The 14385-nt window shown below is 41.7% G+C and overlaps 1 protein-coding gene and 1 non-coding gene across 2 annotated transcripts in view; both read right to left on the reverse strand.

Annotated features, from left to right (window-relative positions):
• The window catches only part of ELF1 (E74 like ETS transcription factor 1), a 113978-nt gene extending 99657 nt beyond the window's left edge, over nucleotides 1-14321 (reverse strand). Inside the window, exon 1 of the mRNA XM_009191825.4 lies at nucleotides 13829-14321. The gene's annotated coding sequence lies outside the window, so the exon portion shown is untranslated. The remainder of the gene's footprint in view (nucleotides 1-13828) is intronic.
• Nucleotides 13726-13797, reverse strand: TRNAE-UUC. The gene has a single exon. It is a non-coding gene; the product is annotated as a tRNA-Glu (tRNA).
• Nucleotides 14322-14385: the final 64 nt, after the last annotated feature.

A 14385-nucleotide genomic window follows, 5' to 3' on the forward strand; every position in this document is an offset into this window, starting at 1 on the left:
TAACAATTAAGTGCAGTGTGGTATATCTCGGACTAGATCCTGGAACGCAAAAGGATATTAGTGGAAAAGCTGAGAAAATCCTAATAGTCTATAGTTAATAGCACTGTACCAATGTTTCTTAGTTTTGATCACTATACTATGACTGCATAAGATGGTAACATCAGTGGACACTGGATAAAGAATATACAGGACCTCTTTGTGCTATTTAAGAAACTCTTTTCTAAACTTAAAGTCATTTCAAAATAAGTTTAAAAAAAATGCCAGCATCTTTAAGAAAGAGTAAAGTCTGTAATAATTTCATAAAGCAAAAATACATTTCTTTCAAAAACAAACTGATGCCATCATGCATACTTTGATTAAAATGGTTTTACCTATATTAAGATTATATGTTATCTGAAAGTGATAAAACAGACTCCACCATATATTATGCGACTTATTAGCCATACTCATTGCCAGCATACATGCTTATAACTTTTACAATTCTATCATTTGATTTCCCAATTCAAGAATAATTTATTTTTAAAGGAATGTCTCAAATACTACCCCTTAATATTCCTTTTGGGGGAAAAAAAAAAAAGAAAAAAAAAACCTTCACTAGTCTATCAGCACCCACAGAATAAATTCCAATACAAAACATTTATCCATCTTGACTTCAGTCTACCTTACTATGCCTTACCTCTAGGCATTCCACCCCCCAGCATGTACTCCACAATCTGGCTCTGTCCTGTTTAAGTAAAGTGTATACTTTTCAAATATTTCTTAGACTCTATAGGAGATATTATTTATTTATTTATATTTTTTGAGACACAGTCTCACTCTGTCACACAGGCTAGAATGCAGTGGCACGATCTAGGCTCACTGCAACCTCTGCCTCCCAGGTTCAAGGGATCCTCCTACCTCAGCCTCCTGAGTACCTGGCAGCTGCATGCCATTACACCTGGCTAATTTTTGTATTTTTAGTAAAGACAAAGTTTCACCATGTTGCCCAGTTTTAACTCCTGACCTTAAGGAATTCGCCTGTCTGGGCCTCCCAAAGTGCTGGGGTTATAGCCTTTTCTTTGAGACAAGGTCTCCATCTGTCACCCAGGCAGGAGTGCAGTGGTGCAAACAGCTTACTGCAGCCTTCATCTCCAGGGCTCAAGTGATCTTCTCACCTCAGCCTCCCGAACAGCTGGGATTATGGGCACACCACCACACCCAGCTAATTTTTTAATATTTTGTAGTGACAGGATACCACTGTTACCCCAGCTAGTCTCAAATTCTGGGCTCAAGCAATCCTCCCACCTCAGCCTGCTAAAGTGCTGGGATTACAGGCGTGAACTACCACGCCCAGCCGAAGATATTTTTTAATTCAAGTTTTTCCTTTAAAAAAAAAAAAAGAACCCGAATTGGCACCCTGTCACACACTGCAACCCCAACTACAACTACTATTCATTTTCACTCCCTGCTTTTCACAGCCCAACTTCCTCAAAAGATGTGTATATACTGTCCTTACCTACTCTATTTCTTCATCTCCCACTCATTCTTCAACCCAGCCTAATCTAACTTAATCCTGCCCCTATTATGCCACTAAATCTAACTAAAGTCAATGACCTCCCAGGGCTAAATCCAATTAACACTTTCAGAACTTGTTGTGTTAGGCCTATCACTTTAAACACTTCTTTGGCTTCTCTGATAACACTCTCACCTGATTTTGCCTCAATTCTGGACAGCTCTTTCTCAGTTTTCTCTGCCCCACCTCCTCACCACTTACCCCTGGAGGTCCTAAAAGCTCAAAGTCTTCTTACTCCAGACTCTCCCAAGACAAATAGCAATTTCTAGGGCTTCAAACTACCAAGTCACAGTATCAAGGTGAAAATCACTTATCCTCAATTACCGTTGACAATTCCCTTAAGTTCACCCTTTAAGTACACTTTACCATATGAACAGCCCACAATGGCAGCCAATATACAATCCCATTCAACATTCAAACACCATAGTAAACAGGTAGCTTATACTTAAAGACCAAGGGTACCAAAAAGTACATCATTTTTCTTGTTCCTATGCCATTCCACCTCCATAATCCCTCATTTAAAACCCATCAATATCTGCCCACTCTGCTGAAGATAAAAATCAAAATATTTAACATGGCCTAGAATGTCATATTATTTGATACCTTGCAGCCTTATCTCCCATCACATCTTACTTTCTACATTACTGCTCTCCAGGCCTTTCATTTCCCAAAGTATACCCTTTCTTCCTTGCAGAGCATTTGCAAAATGCTACTCCCTCAATCTACTCTGTCTTCCCTTTTCTCCCTTTCTCTTATATAAGGCTTAGTCATCCTTTGGGTCTCTACAGAAACATCATGTCCTTAGGGAAGCCTTCTCAATCCAGCCCTTCCCCACAACTTGCTAGGGGTCTCCCTGCCATGCATGTACACTTAAGCACACTTTTTACTTGTTCAATCAATGTCTGTCTCTCCCACTAAACTGTAAGCTTCATGAGGAGCTTGTCAGGTTTTATCATTGTTTTATCCTAGCACCTAACACTCACATATTGGTGAAATAAGAAACTGCATCATTACAGATGCTCTTTACACTCATAAATAATGAGCATACAGTATCCAAATACAAATTGAAATCTGCTTTTTAAAATTATTTAATTGGGGTAAAGTAGAACAAAATGTATCATCTTAATCATTTTTAAGTACACAGTTCAATAGTCTTTAGTACATTCACATTGTGGTGCAACAAAACTCTTTTCATTTTTCAAAGCTGAAACTCTGTATCCATTAAACAGTAACCCTCCATTCTCCCTTACCCGCAGTTCCTGGCAACCACCATTCTACTTAAGTCTCTGTGAGACTATTCTAGATACCTCATATAAGGTGAATCATGTAGTACTATCTTCTTCGTGACTGGCTTATTTCACTTAGCATAATGTCCTCAAGGTTACGTAGCATGTGTCAGAATTTCCTTCCTTTTTAAGGCTGAATCACATTTCATTGTATGTACACAACATACTTTATTTAACCATTCATCCACTGATTGATCCTTGGGTTGTTTCTACCTTTTGGTAACATAATAAGTATTTATTATTGTAATGTTGCTAAGAACAACGGTGTACAAATATCTCTGAGACCCTGTTTTCAATTATTTTGAGTATATATCAAGAAGTAGAATTGCTGGATGATAATTCTCTTTCAAAAAAAAATTTTTTTTTGAGACAGAGTCTTGCTCTATTGCCCAGTCTGGAGTGCAGTGGCACAATCTCGGTTCACTGCAACCTCCGCCTCCCAGGTTGAAGTGATTCTTCTGCTTCAGCCTCCCAAGTAGCTGAGACTACAGGTACCCGCCACTACACCCGGCTAATTTTTGTATTTTTAGTAGAGACGGGGTTTCACCATATTGGCCAGGCTGGTCTCGAACTCCTGACCTCGTGATCCACCCGCCTCAGCCTCCCAAAGTCCTGGGATTACAGGCGTGAGCCACTGCGCCTGGCCTCTTTCAAATTTTTTAGAAAGTGCCATCCTGTTTTCCATTATGGCCAGACCATTTTACATCCCCACCAACACAGGCATTCTTGTACAAGAGTTTCAATTTTTTCACATCCTTGCCAATACCTGTTATATTCTGTTTTGTTTTGTTTTAGTAGGACCCATTCTAATGAGTATCAGGTTGTGACTGCTTTCACATAAACTTTATGTGCCTTCATTTTCATACAAATTTGTGGCAAAAAGCCCTCTAAAAATATGTTCCATAAACAGATAACCTTCTAGAAGGTAATGGCAATGCAAAAGAAAAAACAGTTTTTCAAAGTCGCATTTTAAGGGACAGTAACATTGTAGTTCATTTTATGCCATTGAAATGGCATAAAAACAAAGGAAAAAAAAAGGAAAGGCATTCCCACTCATATCTGAAATTCTCTGATGAAACCTGCCTGCATGGAGCTCCGAATTCCTTAAGCAAGCTTATGTTTTGCCTCCCTTCAGGATACTCCTCCTTCACTACCGCCCCCAATTCATGCACCGGGACACCTTCTCCCATTCTCTTTGCCTGTGGCTGTACCTTTCCTTTCTATTTCAGCTCTGTGCACCTTGGCATTAGAGTGTATCAATGATAAACACAGATGTTTGAACAGCAGGGGTAAAATGAATCCCATCACAACCTTGAAAAGTTGAATTAAATGTTTGATTAAAACTGAAAATGAAACACACACACACACACACACACACACACACACACACACAACCTGAAAACAGATAAAAAAGCTTCATATAGGCCGGGCGCGGTGGCTCAAGCCTGTAATCCCAGCACTTTGGGAGGCCGAGGCGGGTGGATCACGAGGTCAGGAGATCGAGACCATCCTGGCTAACATGGTGAAACCCCGTCTCTACTAAAAATACAAAAAACTAGCCGGGCGTGGTGGCGGGCGCCTGTAGTCCCACCTACTCGGAGGCTGAGGCGGGAGAATGGCGTGAACCTGGGAGGCGGAGCTTGCAGTGAGCCGAGATCGCACCACTGCACTCCAGCCTGGGTGACACAGCGTGAGACTCCATCTCAAAAAAAAAAAAAGCTTCATATAGAGCAATATATCAACACATCCTAAATCAGAAATGTATCTTAGTCTCTGGACTCTAAATTCAAAAAACTTTAAGTAATAAGATTAAACTACAAATAAATATTTAAGACAATCTAGAATGATTCTCTGGATCAAAAAGTCACTAGGCTAGACACCTTCCCACAAATTTAAAATAAAGCACAAAAATCTTTTAAATCAAAGGTTATGTATTCAATAGTGATTAGTCTGCATCCAAAAATAAAAGATGTTTTCAAGTTTGCATACACACAAAATTTATAGAATAGTTGTTACTGCTTTTTCAAAGTTCAAGTCATCTATATTAGAAGTACTTTTCTTTTTCTTTTTTTTTTTTTTTTTGAGACAGAGTCTCACTCAGTCTTTTGCCCAGGCTAGAGTGCAATGGCGTCATATTGACTCACTGCAACCTCCACTTTCCAGGTTCAAGTGATTCTCCTGACCGGCCCTCCAAGTAGCTGAGATTACAGGTATGCACCACCATGCCCAGCTAATTTTTGTATTTTTAGTAGAGATGGGGTTTCATCATGTTGGCCAGGCTGGTCTCGAACTCCTGACCTCAAGTGATTCACCCACCTCAGCCTCCCCAAGTGCTGGGATTACAGGCGTGAGACACTGCACCTGGCCAGAATTACTTTTCAAAGAAGAAAATGTTTTAGTATTTACATTTGTGAAAATGAACTCAGGAGTCAACACTTCCATTAATCTTGAAATAGTAACCATTATAGCATAAAAATATAGAAAGATATTGTGTGATAAAGTTTCTTAAGTGTTGGTTAAATATTAAACTAAAAATGTATTTACATAAGTTCATTGTCATTTATAGTTTTAAAAAGGATATCATAGCAAAACCATTAAAGAAGGTTAGAAAACAAATATATCTTCAAGTTTACTGACTCTTCATTCAATACCTAGGTGAAGAGTAACTAGATCACCAAGTATTCTGAAAGTTACTTTCCTTGGCCGGGCACAGTAGCTCACACCTGTAATCCCAGCACTTTAGAAGGCCAAGGCGGGAGGATCACTTGAACCCAGCATTTAGAGTTTGCAGTGAGCCATGATCATCACACAGCACTCCAGCCTGGGAGACAGAGAGACTCCCTGTCTCAATAAATAAATAAATGAGTCAATACTTAAAAATAAAGTTAAGAAAGTAAGTTACTTGTCTTAAACTGTATCTAAATAATACTAACCTAATCTAAATAATTTAAATTATATGGCAATTTACCTTGTAGACCTACATAAACATGTGCACTTTCATCATAGTCTACTTCACTTACAATTACACAGTGCTGTTTGTAGAATATAAGATATACATGTTAGCAAAAAATAATTTTGAAAAGTTACCCACAACTCCATATATTTACTTTGAAAAGGTTAAATAAAACCAAACACTTAAAGTTTATTGCATTTGTCAAACTACATTTTTCAGAAGAACTGTCTCAGAGAAATATTTAAATAATGAAAATCACCAGGCACAGTGGCTCACATCTGTAATCTCAGCACTTTGGGAGGCTGAGGCAGGAGGATCACTTGAGGACAAGAGTTCAAGACCAGCCTGGCCAATACAGTGAAATCCCATCTCTACTAAAACTACAAAAATTAGCCGGACATGGTGATGCATGCCTGTAATCCTAGCTACTTATGAGGCTGAGGCATGAGAATTGCTTGAACCCAGGAGGCGGAGCTTGCAGTGAGCCAAGATCATGCTACTGCACTCCAGCCTGGGTAACAGAGTGAGACTCCGACTCAAAAAAAAAAAAAAAAATTAAGATCATTAACATTATAGTTGACCATTAGTACATTACCAAAATGTAAGGTCCTTATGGTGAAGTATCAGGTCCCTATGGTGAAGCATCAGTGGCAAGGGGGTCAATCAATGATTCATCTGTTCTCCTCAGTGTGGATATCACCTTCTTAATGAAGGCACAATTGCTGACCTCAGAAGGCTGCTTCAGCCCACTTCTGCTTTACTGGTGACACAAATTTCAAGCCCTAAATGGCTATCCCACCCCTTCTGACACCTCTGGGAATTCAAGTGTGTAAGACATTCATAACATTATTGGCTGTAAACAGCTCATCTCTTGGGAAAGTTTTATTTGGTCATGAGTCCAAAACTGAAACATTTCCTGAGCTGCAGTGAGCAAATAAGTATTTCACAATCACCATTTTATTTTGATTCAAGGTAGTTTATGAAACTACCAAAATAGTATAATTTGTGAGCAGAGTGTCCTTCTAAATAAGTAGCATAATATAACCTAAACTCATTTGTATAAATACAATTAAGGCAATCCGTCCAAAACAGAGAGAACTTTTAACAACTAAAACCAAATCCACAAAAAAACAAGGCAAGAAGGCCACTTTCACTTAGCCAAAAAAGGGTATGGTGGGATGTTTGATATATTTCTCAAAAAATACAACTCTCAAGGATAATACCATATGTCTTATAAAATGGGATGAAAAAAATCAGTACAACAAAAGCGACAAAAGACTATTTCACAACAGGCCTACATGCCACAATATTTTTAAAAATCAATCCTTTCACATGAAATTTCTGGAGCAAAGAAGTACCATCTAAAAAGCATTCTTGAATCATTGCAGCTTTCTAAAACTACTGGTTCCATTTTAGATTCCCTTTATTTAAAAGCCTCAGAAAAAGTTCAGAGAACAAACTAATTTCAAGCTTTCTATTTCATGAGCATCACTGCGCGCACCAACGTGGAAGAACCAAAGCCAGTTCTAAAACAGTAAATCACAAATGAATGAAACTTTAATTCTTGATGGTTTTAGTCTTGATATTTTGTCCACAGGGTGGCAGTCTCATAGTATTAACTTGTTCATGGAGTCAATGCACAATTTCAGAGTTCAAAAGCCACAGACACATGCAGGTATGCAATAAATTTACTAGCTGGCCAATGCTAAGAGTAAAAACTGCCAGTCCCCTCCAATAAAATCTGTGCTTCATAACTTCTCTATTTCTGTTAGAAATATTTACTTTCTGAAGTCGTAGATTTTTCCTTCAGTGTTATCTCTTGTATCTGATCCTTTCTATTCTGCTGCCACCACCCTATTTAGGGAGAGAGTAGAAGCAAGGAGAGCTGTTAGGAGATTATTATTGGACTGCTAGAAGTCTGTTACCTTTGTCAAGGCCTAATGGAGAGGGAACAAGAAAGGGACAGTAGAGACAGAGACCACAGATATAATCCTTCCATCCTCCAGTTCAACCTGCACGTTACTACCAAATTCGTTTCATTAAAACATTGCTCGTATTACCAGAAATCTCTTTCCCTAACTAAACTCCTTAGCTCCAAATCCAGGGGGCTTCCAAAATCTCCTTGTCAAGGGTCTTCGTAAAATAAACTTTGTTTTGCTTTATACAGACTTTGCCACTTCTTGATTTTCATTCATTCATTCAAATGTTCTCTGAATGTTTACCAGGTGCCAAGCCCTGCTTCAAGTCTGATGATACAGAGGAAAACAAGTCAAAGCCCCTGCCTCCAAAGTTACACTCCTGACAGTACAGTCTATGAGCTGGAGGAGGATATGTCCCTAGACACTTCCAGCTCTCTGCAGGTGAGAGGTATGGTTCTTCCTAAGTATGAGCCATTGGAGGCACACTAGGCATCGGGAGGATAGTAAAAACACATTTTCCACTACAGACCCTAATCTATTTTCACACCCATTCTTATCCTACTGGCAACCTCAGCTCCGTTAAAATGTGCTAGTAACTGTTGGTGTATCTCTGCTCCTGCTTGCTTCCTCTCAATGCCTTGTCCCCGTCCCTGTCTCTACTAGCAAAAGCCTAACCAGCCTTCAAAGTTTACCTCGAATGCTGCCTCCCACAGGAGGCCTTTCCTTATTCCCCTCACACAAACTCAGATGTGGATTTTGAACACCATCAAACACTTATGATCCCTGGCTTAGTCCCCTCTGAGCATGTATCACACTATGTATTATATCATAGTTATCTGTATACTTATCTAACCTCCTCCATCAGTTATTTACTGAGCACTTGCCACATCTGTGGAACTAACTAGGAGCTGAAGTTTCCCCACTAAATTACTCCATTATTATTTTAATTTTCATTTTCTAGAGAGAGGGTCTCACCCTGTTGTCCAGGCTAGAGTTCAGTGGTGCGATCACAGCTCACTGCAGCCTCAACCCCCCAGGGTTCAAGCAATCCTACCACCTCAGCCTCCTGAGGAGCTGGGACTCCAGGCATGCACCACCACACCAGCTAATTTTTGTATTTTTTTTCTGTAGAGATGAAGTTTCACCATGTTGCCCAGGCTGCTATTATTTTAAAACAGATAATATCCAAATGATAAATGTAAAATCTAGAGATCAAATATTCTATTTGGTTTTTATTGCTTCAATCTTTTTTAAGAGGTTGGTTGACATAAAACTTACATACCATGAAGTTTACCTATTTAAAGTGTACAATTCAACATTATTTAGTGCATTTATAGAGTTATAGAGCTATCACTGTAATCTATTTTAGGACTTTCAATCACCCTAAATTTACTATCCACATTGGCAGTCACCTCACCCCAAACTTCCCTATCCCCTCTAATCTAAGGCAACCACTAATCTACCCTCTTTCTCTATAGATTTGCCTCTTTTGGATATTTCATATAAATGGAATAAAAATGTGGTCTTTCATTCCTGGCTCCTTAGTGTAATGTTCTTGTGATTGAGTACCTCATCCCTTTTTATTCCCAAATAGTCCACTATGTGGATACACTACCTTTTACCTATTCACCCTATTCACTCATCAGCTGAGGGACATTCAGGTTGTTTCTACTTTTTGCTTATGAATAATGCTGCTATAAACATTTGTGTACAAGGTTTGGTGTGGGCATGTTTTCATTTCTACTGGGTACATACCTAGGAGTGGAAACACTGGGTCATATGGTAACTGTTTAACATTTTGAGGAACTGCTGAACTGTTTTCCAAAGCAACTGCACCATTCTACATTTCCAGCAGCACCGTATGAGGGTTCCAACTTCTTTACTATTGTTTGAATCTTTACTACATACAGAACAAGAACGATCTCATTATATGATATCCTTGCCTTCAGGGAACTTATATTGACAGAATAAGACAAGAAATAAACAGAAACAAATAAACAGGTCAGTTTCAGATACTAAGAAAATGAAAAAAAAAAGTCATAAAGTAACCAGAAAGTAACCAAGGAAGAGGGATCTCAAGCTAAGGTGGTCAGAACAGATGTCTCTGAGAAGGTAATGCTGACCTGAGATGTGCAGAGCTAGAGGGGGAACATTCCAGGCAAAGGAAAAAGGCAAGTAACGAAACTCCGAGACAAGTATAAGTTTGGCATGGCAAAAAGGAAGCCTTCGTAGCCAAGATACAATGAAGTGGTAGATAAGGTAGGACCTGAGGTTACGAGGGTAGGGTCCAGATTATGTTGGACCTCCGAGACCATGATAAGGTCTTCAGATTTTAGCTGAAATGCAGTAATTGTTTTAAAATCCCATCTACTTCTTTAAATACCAGCGTTCATCTCGGCAAACATTTACTGAACTTTCACGTCTTTTTTTTTTTTTTTTAAGAGACAAGGTCTTCGGGTCCTGCTCTGTCACCTGGAGTGTAGTGGCGCCATCACAGCTCTCTGCAGCCTTGAACTCCTGGGCTCAATGGAGCCTCCCACCTTAGGCTTGCAAGTAGCTAGGACTACAGGCATGTGGCATCACACCTGGCTAATTTTTTTACATTTTATTTTTGTAGAGACAGGCTCTTGTTATGTTGTCCAGGCTCTCTCACTTTTTTTTCTTTTTTTTTTTTTTCCCCTGAGGTGGAGTCTGGCTCTGTCTCCAAGGCTGGAGTGCAGTGACATGATCCTGAGATCCTGGCTTACTGCAATCTCTGCCTCCAGGGCTCAAGCGATCTTCTCACCTCGGCCTCCTGAATAGCTGATACAGGTGCAGCGTGTGCCACGACGCCTGGCTAATTTTTGGTATTTTTGGTAGAGATGTGATTTCGCCATGTTGATCCGCCTGCCTCAGCCTCCCAAAGTGTAGGATTACAGGCATGAGCCACCACACCCTGCCTCTTTCATATATCTTCTAATTACACCTAACAGTAGCAAATATTAAAGAGGTTATTTGGGTAAATCAACAGCACTCAGTGTCACTAATTTATGGCCCAAGAGAGAGCTCCTAAAATATGCCTGCCAATGGCACAAGTGTAAGAATGAATCCTCACAAATTGATCACCTAGCCTTAACCAATTTAAAATACATGTCTTACTGACAGTAACGAGGAGCTGTCTTCGAATACCAAGTTCACTTTCAACAAAGCAAGACATTCTCATACTTTAAACCTAGATTTCATTCCTATAAAATGAATTCTAATTAACTGATTGCTTTTCTCCATTCTATTAATTACAAATTAATATTCAACTCCTAAACATAAAATCTACAGACACAAAACATTCCACGTTTCTTTATTGCTTGAATCTTTTAAAACAAGAATTTTTCACATGCCACTGCTATCTTTGGGTTTTCCAAGAGACAGAAATGGTTTAAAAATTTTTTGTGACATAAAATGTCACTCCTTGATAAAAGAACCTGTTACCTACTCAAAATTTTATCAAGTTAAAATTCCTTTCTACATTCCCAGCTTGATCTCCCATGGCCCTCCCTGCAGGCACTCTGTGCTCCTGCCAAACCGACTACTTGCCAGCCTCATACTTGTTCCCCCTACCTCAGCTTTATGATTCACATTCCCCAACAGGAGAAATCCAACCAGTTCTTCAAGGTCCACTCTCCCCTCTAGGTTTCTTCTCCAATTCTCTCCCTAGAGCAGAACCGATTCCTCACCTGTTACTCCAGTAGCACTTCTACAACTCAGACGTTGCCTTACCACATTCTATGTAACGCACAACTACACGAAAGATAAATCTGTGTTTTATACAGAGATGATCCAACTACTTTCTTTGTGTTTGCCCCCAGGTATACAGTACAACTATTTGCAATTACCGAGTGCACAGTTGAAAATAACATCCATTTTAGCACCATTTAGTACAATGTGGTAAACTCATGACAAAATGCAAGGTCAATGCCTGGCATGGTGGCTCACGCCTGTAATCCTAGCACCTAGCACTTTGAGAGGCCGAGGCAGGTGGATCACCTCAGGTCAGGGGTTTGAGACCAGCCTGGCCAACATAGTGAAACTCTGTCTCTACTCAAAATACAAAAATTAGCCATGTGTGGTGGCGGGTGCCTGTAGTCCCAGCTACTTGGGAGGCTGAGGCACAAGAATAGCTTGAATCTGGGAGGCGGAGGTTGCAGTGAGCTGAGATCACGCCAGCCTGGGTTACAGAGGGAGACTGTCTCAAAAAAAAAAAAAAAAAAAAAAAGGTCAAAACTTAAGGCCTCTCTGGGGACAATTAAGGCAGAGCTATCCGAGTTATCTTTCCTTCTTTCCAAATTTTCAACTACTGTATAATTCTTTAGTAACTGCTTCTTAATGACACACTATTACTTATTTAAATGAAACTTCCACTTTCATTATCTATTCAAGAATCACTCAACAATTCTTGTAACTCTATTTAAAATTTGTGAGTGATATGTGCTATCAAAAATGTATGCCTCTAAAGCCAGAGAACAGAGAAGCTGAAAAGTCTCATCACACAGCTAATCACAGAAACCAAAATATTATTCCATTCAGTATTCTATCCACTAGCTAACATGAAGAACCCAAACATCAGTAAATCCAAAAGCATCTGGTGGTGCTTGGTATGTAGCAAATACACAAATATTTGAATTAATGAAGATGATTTAAAATACTTAGGCTTTTTCTTTTTTTTTAAACAAGGTAAGCCTAACTAATCCTTAATCACGCAGATCACATTAACAAATTTACTGTGCAGTTAAAGCTACAAAATAGTCTGGGAACACACATACTAACAACCAAAACATCTGCTCTCAGTAATGGCACTGACTAGAAACTCATCTCCAAGAGTCACTTTTTCCTTCTTCGTTTGTTCCCGGAGGCCCAATAGACTAAACATTATAGCTCACCCTATTTTCTAATTTCAGCTTGCATTTAAGATAACGCTTTTGTTTCATTTACAGCTCACATGAGGCTGACACAGCTGCCCCTTCTTTGTAATAAACACAGGGCTTCTATATTTAAAAATACAGTGAAACGTTGTTTTAACGTCCCCTCCCCAGTCTCTAGCTAATTTTCTCTTTCCGAAGCCCCATCTCCACCCCAAGATGTGTTGTTCTTGTTGTTGTTTTTAATCAAGTTTTTTTTTTTTTAAATCAACGGCGCTCAAAATGTTAGACCCTTTAGAAAGTCGATTTACTTATTTAAAGCCATCTCATCATAGTGGTATTTTTCTTCTCCACAGCTTGTGGTGTTTATAAAGGGAAAGAAAAAAGATTCTCGTTCCCAAAGGCCTTTTTTCGAGGGTACTTTCCGTGACCGCGACCAGCACCCCTAATGTCAAGTTGGGACGACCTCGCGGGCCGGCCTCGCGCTTGCACGGGCGCCGCGGGTGGAGACGCGAGCGCACACGCGGCGGAAAGGGGCGCCGGGCGGCTCCGCTGCCGGGAAAGCGCGCCCCCGGGGAGGGCGCGGAAAGCACAGTGTGTTCCGTGGGGCCTGGCAAATACCCTGTGGCCAGAGGACCACTAGAGGTATCGGCCGGGGCGCGGGCTCCGCGGCGCCCAGGGCAGGGGGCCAGCTCGTCCCGCATCGGAAGAGTCGCAAGGGCGGCCGAAGAGGGTGTGGGCCGGCGGGGGGCGCTGGGAGGAGATAACGCAAGGCCAGAGTTAATCATCACCTCCCGGGCGTCTGGAAAACTACGGGCCGGAGGGGCGGGGGAACAGCCCTGGGGAAAGTGAAACTCCCTCCGGGTCCACCAGCCCTGCGAGCCGGAGGCGGGAGGGAGAAGGACCCGGAGCGCATTCCCTTCTCCAGCAGGCACCGTGGGGCACTCGCCACTCTGAAAGCCACAGCCCAGCTACTGGCGCCACTAACTACAGTAATGCTCATTTTCTACAAACTCACCCAGACAGGGGGACAAGAAAGGAACCAGAACACAAGATTTAAAAAGTGAGCCCTCCAAACCGATAGTTTAAAAAAAGGAAAAAGGGGAAAAAATAAAAAGCAGCTTTCCCATACCGGGAGTCGAACCCGGGCCGCCTGGGTGAAAACCAGGAATCCTAACCGCTAGACCATATGGGAAGTGCTGCTGTAAAGAACTGCCTTGACCCACCTGACAAGCGTAAGCGCCTCTGCCTCCTTGGCCTCCGCTCGCCACCGCCGTCGCCGCCGCCGCCCACGCGCTCCCGGAGCTAGGGAACAAGCGCAGTCCGAGCGCGCGGGCGTCGCGGGGGAGAGGAGGGGCGGGGCGGGGCCGCTCCGTCAGAGCAAAGTTTGAGGCGAAGCCTAGCGACTCGCGGCCCCGGACCCCGCAGTTTCACCTCTTTTTTTAAACTCCGCCAGAGGACCCTGACCCACAGGTCCCGGTTGCTCTGCTGGTCAAAGTGCCTGCGGACTAGTTGGCAAAGTTGAGAGCGGCGACTTCTCTGGGAACAGCTGTTTGCGTTCGGGGCGGAGGCGGCGCGCGAGCTCCTTGGCCTGGAGCCAGCGAGTCTAGAAGGAGGGTGGAGGTTCTGGGTCCCAAAGGAGGACACAGAGACGGCGGGATGGCGCAGGGGTTTGAGGCTTGAGATCCCGTCCTTCAGCTCAGGTCCCGTCGCGCTTTTGCCCCTTCCCGGTGACCTCAACTCCTTTATACCGACCCCACCTCTTTGGAGCCGGGAGTACCGC

Source organism: Papio anubis, chromosome 15 (genome assembly GCF_008728515.1).
Source record: "Papio anubis isolate 15944 chromosome 15, Panubis1.0, whole genome shotgun sequence".
NCBI classification, from domain to species: Eukaryota; Metazoa; Chordata; class Mammalia; order Primates; family Cercopithecidae; genus Papio; species Papio anubis.